This window comes from Uloborus diversus, chromosome 7 (assembly GCF_026930045.1).
Source record: "Uloborus diversus isolate 005 chromosome 7, Udiv.v.3.1, whole genome shotgun sequence".
NCBI lineage: Eukaryota > Metazoa > Arthropoda > Arachnida > Araneae > Uloboridae > Uloborus > Uloborus diversus.
Genome location: NC_072737.1, coordinates 1,772,322 through 1,781,466, shown reverse-complemented (window position 1 = coordinate 1,781,466; position 9,145 = coordinate 1,772,322).

Sequence of the window (9,145 nt, the reverse complement as noted above, 5' to 3'; positions counted from 1 at the left end):
CACACACACGCAAACATACAGACACACACACAAAAACATATACACACAACTACCCACACACTCATGCCTGCACACAGACATAAACACATATGCCTACACACACATTCACATACCCCTACACACAAACACACATACCCCCACACACAAGCACACATACCCCCACACACAAACACACACGCCTACATACACACACTCGTGATTTCGAAAAACATAATTTTAATTCAAGAAGCCAAAATTCAAATTAATTTATCTTTTTTTTTTTTTTTCGAATACGATACTTTTTTTGTTCGTAAAAGGAAGTAGAAAGAACAAAATCGAATTTTCGAAAAAAATTTCGGGTGAAATTTTTTTCGCGAATACAATACTTCCTTTAGTATGTAAAAGGAAATAAAAAGTATTCCAAAACCACCAGCTTCACCATTCCTCTCTATTTCTCTTAGAAGACCCCCCCCCCCCCCCGAGACCCGAAGGTCGTCCCAACCTGCTCTTTTCGGGCGCCTTCCTCGGTGGCCCGAAGAGGAATTCCCGTGTTTTGTCAAGGAGCCCTTCGATTGTGACAACCCCCTTTTGTGACGCAACTCCCCCCGACGAGGATCAGATTACCTTTTATCGACATGAACTCGGTTGCCGGGGCCCCCGGGGGGGGGGAAGGAGATAAAAAAAAAAAAAAAAGCTTACCTGTGTTTGGATCTTTGGGTGGAGATCTTCGCGGATTAACTTACGTTGCGGGTAACTCTTGGTATATCTTGATCAAGTGGTTATCGGAAGGTGACTTGAAAATAGACGAAAAGGAGGGTGGATAATAAAAATAGAAGGCGGTAGAGGTTCAGAAATATTCTTTACTAGTGGCTCCCGCACGGCTCTGCACCTAACAGAAAAATTAAAAGGTCTTTTGGTTCGCCTGTATATTTACAAATAATGTATGGTGAATTTTCTCGCCAATTGTGTTCCATCCATGTTACGGTTCCACGTTATGATAATTTCGTAATTTACTCGTCCATCTTATGATATTTTTGTTCTTAAAATTGGAATAGGATTTTCGCCACATAGAGTGAAATAGAGTGGAAATCGTTGCGCAACTCCCTTTTTGGTTGCATTTGATTGTTCCAAAGGGGGTCTTTTACACCTTTTTGGGGGGAAATCATTAATAATTTCGATGAGAACTCAAGTGGTGTTATAATTTATGCAAACACTTGGCGATATATAGCCAGTCTTTTGGTCGCCAAGTTTTGTCGCCAACTGGCTACAAATTTGGTGATTTCTTTTTCTTTTTTAATCTGGTTTCAATTCGGTCACTGTTGGTGATATTTAGAGAGTAAACTATTGACTCACATTAGAATTGCCAATAATGGGGAAATGACATTAAATTGGAGTAAAAGGAAGTCATGTGATGCACACATCAGCTCGTTTTAATTGTCAAACAGCAGACGATTTGTAACTATGGCGGCGAAAATTTCGCTCTCTACACAAATATTAAAAACAACCGTCGTCATGGTGATCTGAAAAATCAGAGCAACATCAACTTTGGTCAAATGAGGACAATAAGCATTTCGTGATAGCTCGAAAAGAAGTACATTGCCCCCCCCCCCCCACCAACGTACTCTTCGAAAAGCGTGTAGCAACCAAGCTGATCGTTTTTCCCTTTCTTTTTGACTGTCTAATTTGAAACAGATTTTTTTTTTTGAGCAATCATGATTGCTTATTGCTTTCATTTGACTGTTTTGATGTGCTATCATTTTATTTTCCCACCGCCACCCTACGCAGCATCACCGTCGACCGGCTCCTCACGATGCTGCTCCTCTAGCGAAAGCCATCTCCAGGTTGCGTCCATGTCCTACACTTACACTCATTCATACACGCACGTACACACACACACACAAACACATGCACACACATACATATACCTACACACAAACACATACACCTACACACACATACACAAACACATACACACACGCATACATACAGACACCTACACATACAAACACACACACACATACACACAACTACCCACACATTCGTGCCTGCACACAGAAACAAATACATATGCCTACACACATACACATACCCCACCCCCACGCACACAAACACTCATACACACAACTACCAGCAATCATGCCTGCACATAGACACAAACACACATGCCTACACACAAATATACCCCCTACACACAGACACACATACCCCCACACACAAACACACAACCCCCCCCCCCCCACACACACAAACACGCATGCCTACACACACACACACTCGTGATTGCGAAAAGCATAATTTGAATTAAAGATGACAAAATTCAAATTAATTTTTCTTTTTGGTTATTAAACATATATTTATTTTTTTTATTTATTTATTTATTTATTTTTCCAGTTTGGATGTCATTCAATATATTGCTTTTCCCAGACCTAGTGCGAGCCCTCGATATGGCATCAAGTGTTTCAATACGTTTTTCTCAAATAAAAAAAATCTTCCGATTAAACATGAACAAAAAATATTTATGCATTTTGAAAGGAAGACATTAATACGGTCGGATTTTTTGCCTAATGAAACTGCTTTAATTACTTTTTACACACTCGAAGTATAATTTACGAGCCCCCAAGAACAAAAAATAGGTTTCGTGCGCTTCTTGTTTAAGTCGCCTTCTCCCGCGAACTAAACTATAAAAGTGAAATCGTAAAAGTGCCATAACTTTAGAAAGTGTTCAAAATCCGGAGCCTCGGTTCCTTATTTTTCCGAAACCGCTTGAATTATGATTGGACGAGAAGGAAAAAAATCGCCAAGAAAAAGTTGTAGTCATCAGCGTAAAATTATAGTTTATGCCCTATAAATGAAACGGCGCCGGCCGTATTTCACGCTCCCGTAAATATCGATACCGACTTCGATTTTTTTTTCGATCGGCTTCGCCTCCTTTAAATAATTTCCGATTCCGTTAAATCACGCGCCTCTGACCTTAACCGGCTAATCCCCGGCTAAATGGGATGATTAAATGACAATGTTTGCGCACTAGTGTGCAGGTCAGTAAACTTTAGTGTGGGGGGGGGGGAGTGAACGAAAGAAAGAAGAATTCGAATAAGTTTATGACTATGTTTTCATGTAAATGAGTGTGTCCTGAAAACGGGAGAATTTTCATTTAAATGCGCCTGTCAAAATCGCGTACATCTTTCTTGGGTCTTTTTTTGTCTAAGGACTGCATTTTTATGAATATAAAGTCTCGGTTACATTTTTGTTAACAATATCTTTTTGGTTGGGGAAGCGAAAGATTTTTCACTCCGTTACTTTCAATTAAATTTATTCAGAGAGAAAGGTTTGAAGGCGATAATTTGGCTTTTTGTTCAGCAGTTAGGGCGGAGAGGATTCGTTTCAAGGCTTCCATGTTTTCGGGAGGTTGGAACGGAAGCGTGAATAAAATAGGCGAAAATCGTTTTTCAAAAGCTTGAATTTTATTAAAATAAATCAAGATAATAAAAAAATAATAATAATTTGAATTTTGGCATCTGGAATTCAAATTATTGTTTTCGCAATCACGAGTGTGTGTGTTTATGTGTGTGGGGGGGGGGGATATGTGTTTGTGTGTAGGGGGGTATGCGTATGTGCGTAGGCATGTGTGTCTGTGTGCAAGTATGAGTGTGTGGGTAGTTGTGTGTATGAGTGTTTGTGTGTGTGGGGGGGGGGGACTTGTATGTGTGTGTAGGCATATGTGTTTGTGTCTGTGTGCAGGCATGAGTGTGTGGGTAGTTGTGTGTATGTGTAGGTGTGTGTGTATGTATGCGTGTGTGTGTATGTATGCGTGTGTGTATGTGTTTGTGTATGTGTTAGGTGTATGTATGTGTTTGTGGTTGTACGTGCGTGTATTTATGCGTGTAAGTGTAGGATATCGATGCAACCTGGAAATGGCTTTCGCTAGAGGAGCAGCATCGTGAGGAGCGTGATGCTGCAGGGGGTGCTGGCGGAAAAATAAAATGATAGCACATCAAAACAGTCAAGTGAGAACAATAAGCAATCGTGATTGCTCAAAAAAAAAAAAAAAAAACTTGGGTGAAATTTGTCGCGAAATATTTATGCCTCAACTTCAGATCAGTTGGGAAAATCGGTTCAGCAAGTTGTACCACAGCAAGAATAGATAGGATCCTCAAAATCGGGAGGACTTTGGATCAAACAAAAGACCTTGACCAGATACAATAAAATAAATTTCGTTTATTAGTCATGACATTGTATCGGAAGAAAAGCGATCCGATGTCACGCCCGGACAGGTATCAACGCGATCTCTTCAACCAATCGCATTTGGGGATTCACTCAATCGTGCGACCTTCAGCCAATGATCCGTGGGGTTTGTGATATCTGCGACGGAAGGTTAAACACAGTTTCAATTTGTCGAGATCTCTTGAAGCTTTTTCATGATCCGAAAATCAAGGTAACGAAAAATACCAACGCGTGTTCTTGAGAGAAAACTCTGGTAGTGTTTAAATAGACAACAACTGGGTGAAAAAGAAAGGGGACGAGTCCGCCATTACGATTTTTCCCAGGTCAAAGGATGCATCCTTAAAGAAAATTTTATCGTAAAACAATAATATAAAAACAGAGATACTGGTCCGGATCTATAAATTTTGGGCCCAGCTGCAACAAAGGACTCCTACCCTGAGGCCAGTACTTGACGTTAAATCCCGGTTATCACAAATTTGCCATTTCAACTGCGCTTGCGCGCGGACGCTAAGTCCGCATGATTTCAAAAATCTTGCTAAAATTAATTACAAACATTTAAAATTTGTTAATAAATATGAGATCGCCAGATAAAAATTAGAAATCACAAAGCTTATTTCTCTGATTTAGTTTTTAGGTCTCGGTAAAGATTGAGTTTTGAGTCTTAATTACTAATGGATTCGGAGTCTGATTTTTCTATCAAAGGCCAAATTTTCAAATTCAATTCCCTGAAACCAAAAATTCAGGGCCAAATTTTCAACCTTAGAAGAGCGTACTAGAATTGCAGCATCACTTCTAATACAAAGCCGAACCCTCAACCTAAATAAAAATGTGTAATACTGCTGTTTACGCCTAACGTAAAATATCCGCAAAAGACGGATTTCTGTACTCATATTCCAATCATTTTTGAAGTACACAACGTGTTTTACGTTTACGTTAAGTAAATATTTTCAAACCAATAAATACTGAAGTGTCATTTTTCCTTTACATTATAAAAATCATCAGGTATTCATATCCGTAGTTTCATATAATATATCACGAAATCGCTGTGAAAATTTTCTAATCACATTCATTAATTTGTTGATACTCTAGCTCATCCTAAATATAAACAAACAACACAAAATCTTAAAACAGAAAGCCCAAAAAGCTAAGTCCGTGAGCATGCGCAGTTGAAATGGCAAATTTGTGATGACCGGGATTTAACGTCTACTGAGTCCAGCAGTGTATATTTGCAATATTATTGAGTCACTTAATAATGTTGCAAATAAGTAAAACCTGTAAAGTTGACCACTTTTGTAAGTTGACCACCTGTCTATGTTGACCACTTTTGTCAGTAACGGAATGAGTCCTATCTTATAGAAGGAAGGAAAACCTCTGTAACTTGACCACCTCTCTATCTTGACCACCTGTCTATCTTGACCACTAATGAACACCAAATTTGGATTGGAGTATTGTAAAAAACCCTTTGTAAGTTGACCACTTGGTTTATTTTTTAAAATTTAATTTAGCAAATTATTTTTATTATTATTATTATTATTATTTTAAGCTTTCCAAGAATATTTCTGATGCCAGACCAGCATTTTACTAGCTAAATGAAACAGCAGCATAACTAAACCTCCTTTTGAGTTTAACCACTTGGGAAAACTACTAAGAACCCTTTTATTCTCCAAACTTGTTTTTCTTCTGTTGTTAAGCGAAAAATTTGTAATTTTTGATTAGCTATAAATTTTTAGGAACTATTAATATAAAATGAGTAACTTTTCATAAACAATAGGGCTTTTTTGATCAATTTACTGAAATTTTAAATTTGCACGACACATTATACGTCATTCTGGGAAAATAATCTCTAAAAATATTTGAATAACATCTTAAATTATTGTTTCAAAGTGATGCTAAACAATGAAAGTGAGTTAAACAGAAAGAGTAGCTGTCAATTGCAAGATTTACAAAAGGTGTCATGGTGCAAGAATTACAAAAAAAAAAAAAAAAAAATCATTACCCCCTTTATAAGTTGACCACCTGTCTAAGTTGACCACCAAAGTACTGCACCGCATGTGGTCAACTTACACAGGTTTCACTGTATTCACTGCTAGCCTCTGAGGATTAAGTCTTAGTGCTACCTTGGTGCTGAACTGGCTGAAAGGGGGGGGGGGGTCTTCACTGTGAAAGATTTAGAAGCCTTTTATTGGTTCATGTCCACGTGGCGTGCACGTGATGTGTAGGTGTTGTTCCCCACACAGATATTTTATGAAACTGACTGATCGTCACTGCTGGTTACTGATGAACCGGTTTGCATCATTCTTTTCCTCTTCGAGTCGCGATTTGATCGAAAGTGATCTTAGCTATTAAGTCTCTTTCTTGTTTGACTTTAACTACTAGAGATATTAATCAAAAACCGCGAAAATTTGCTACTTGCACGTTTAACATATTAATATTGTAACGGATCCGGTGCGACTTCCAACTTTCTTGAAAGGACGACACAGTTCTTGATTAAGAATACAGGACATTTATTTACACTATGTACAGGGAAGATCGTCAACAACTGCTAAATGAATCATCGGCAATGAAGCAAATATCACACCACACCGTAAACTAAACGGTTACACACGTATTTACTTCCGAATACGAAAAACAACACAGCGAAATACCTCGCAATAAACAGAGCGAATACACTCTCAGTACAAACTCTCAATCGAAAACTCCGTTTTTATCACGCGGGACGCTTTTTATACACACCGAAAGAAATCTCTCAAATATTCCACAAGATTCCAAACGCTTCTCGAAAATAGTAGATCGTTATCAAATTTTATCAATGAACAAAAAAGAAATAGGGGGTCGTATACTTTAGCCGAATGTATAGGGGTTGTATATTCATTACGGGAAACTATTTACAGGTTACGTTACTACAATAATTACTATTTACAGAATTTGTAACAATATATTACCAATCGAAAGAACAAAAACTTTCAAGTCACACAAAACTGGAATTAAAAAAAAATTTTTTTAAGCAAATTTTAAATATAATACTTTATTACCGCGATAGGTAACGATTTAATTATTAGCAGACAAGGAGAAATTTAAAATGTTTATCTGCAGCTTGTATCTATTTTTTATATACAAGACTTTTAATTCTATTAGTATAAAATAAAGACTTTTAAATAAGGCTGCGGATTCTGAGTCGAACTGATTTTGGGGGTAAAGAAGTCGGAGTCGGGGGTGTTTTACGCTCCGGACTCCACAATGCTTTTAAGATGGATTTTTAACATGAACTCTCTTGTTTCTGCTTTTGTGTCTAGAAAACTTTTGGACGCATTTAACAGCTATGGAAAGGTAAAGGGCAATAACTTCAAAAATAAATTTTTGAGACAGTTGAAAAGTAAAGCGTTTTGTATACCCCACTAACAATTCTGAATTGGAACTTTTTGCGTGCTTTATTTTTTAATTTTTATTTATTTATTTATTTTTCTTTATTTATTTTTGGGTGCAAGTTAAATAAGCGAGCTACTACCAAAAAGCTAAAATAACAATAAGTGACAAAAGTCATGCAGAGAATTTCTTATCACTATCTGGGTGTCAAAAAAAATTTGAGTTTCAACGCTCAAATTTATGATCGAATATACTTATTTTTCTTTGTTTGTGGTGTCATTTGCTTGGAATAACTGAAAACTACAGGAATACTTAAATTGTCCTTTCTGACCCAAAAAAACTATTTTGTCCTTTAAGTGCATTATGAAAAGTGCTCAGTATATTTTTTAAAAAATCTGTTATTTTATTATTCTTAGTGTAAATGTATTTCAGAAATAGAATAATGTTACCATCATGAAACTTGACCTAATTTTTTCATACAAATGCTCCATGCTAAAAGGAAAAAAGAAAAACCTACATACGTGTCTTAAACTTTAAGCAGTTGGCACTAAAAAATAATCCTTGTTTTTCTCTTGGATTTATTTGTTTGCTAATTTAATTCAAACCATTTAAATGTTAAAGGTTTCCGAAACGAATTTGTGTGTCACAATATACAAGTTACTCGTGATAAAGATCCTAATACGTCTCTTTACTTAGCCCCGTTGTCGATTATTGGCATAGATGAGGATAAAAATCTTACGAGAGCAATGATAGTGAATAAATGTCATGCTTGCTCCAGAGAAGCCTTCGTTCAAAATTTTGAATGTGATTACTACAAATATTACTGTTGTAAGGCAACGAATTTGTGTAACAATAGGTTTTATATTTAGTCATTTAATGGGAAAATCACATAAAATTTACTGTTTCCCATCCTGACCGAAGTAATAATTTTATTTTAGAATTTAATTTTTTAGCATAAAGTTGTACCTTTAGGTTAAGCAAATAATTTAGTGAAATCTTGAAGTCTGTAAGTGGTCCAGTTGCTGAAATATAAGCAAAAGCAGGGCTCAGAATTTATGTGACAAACATGCCAAGAACATTAAAAGTTCTTAATAAATACTGCAAATGATTGCACACTGAGTTAGTACATTTTTTTCAATGATAAAATTCTTTAAAATTAATAAAAAATAATAAAATGTAATAAAAAAGTCGCGATAATTTAGCAAAAAAGAGTATAAGAAAATGCATTTTTTTTGGAATAATTTTGAAAGATTTTGGGGTATAGGTTTGTTGCCTTGAATGCGGCCCTGACGGTAGTATATATGATCCAGGGGCGATTGTGTTCCGGTATTTTACCGAATTTCCGGTATTTTCGGACGTATTTCCGGTATTTTTATGTCCGAAAATACCGGAATTATGTTTTTTTTTGTTATGTTTTTATCTCCCTACCTCCGCAATTTTTTTAAATTATATAATACTCATCAAATATACCTGCAAGAGCCTTAAGATGGACACCTATCCCTTAAGATGGACAAATAAATGTCAAGATAATTTGTATAACACCAGCTCAAAAGTAACTTTGTAATCCATTAAAAATTTAATC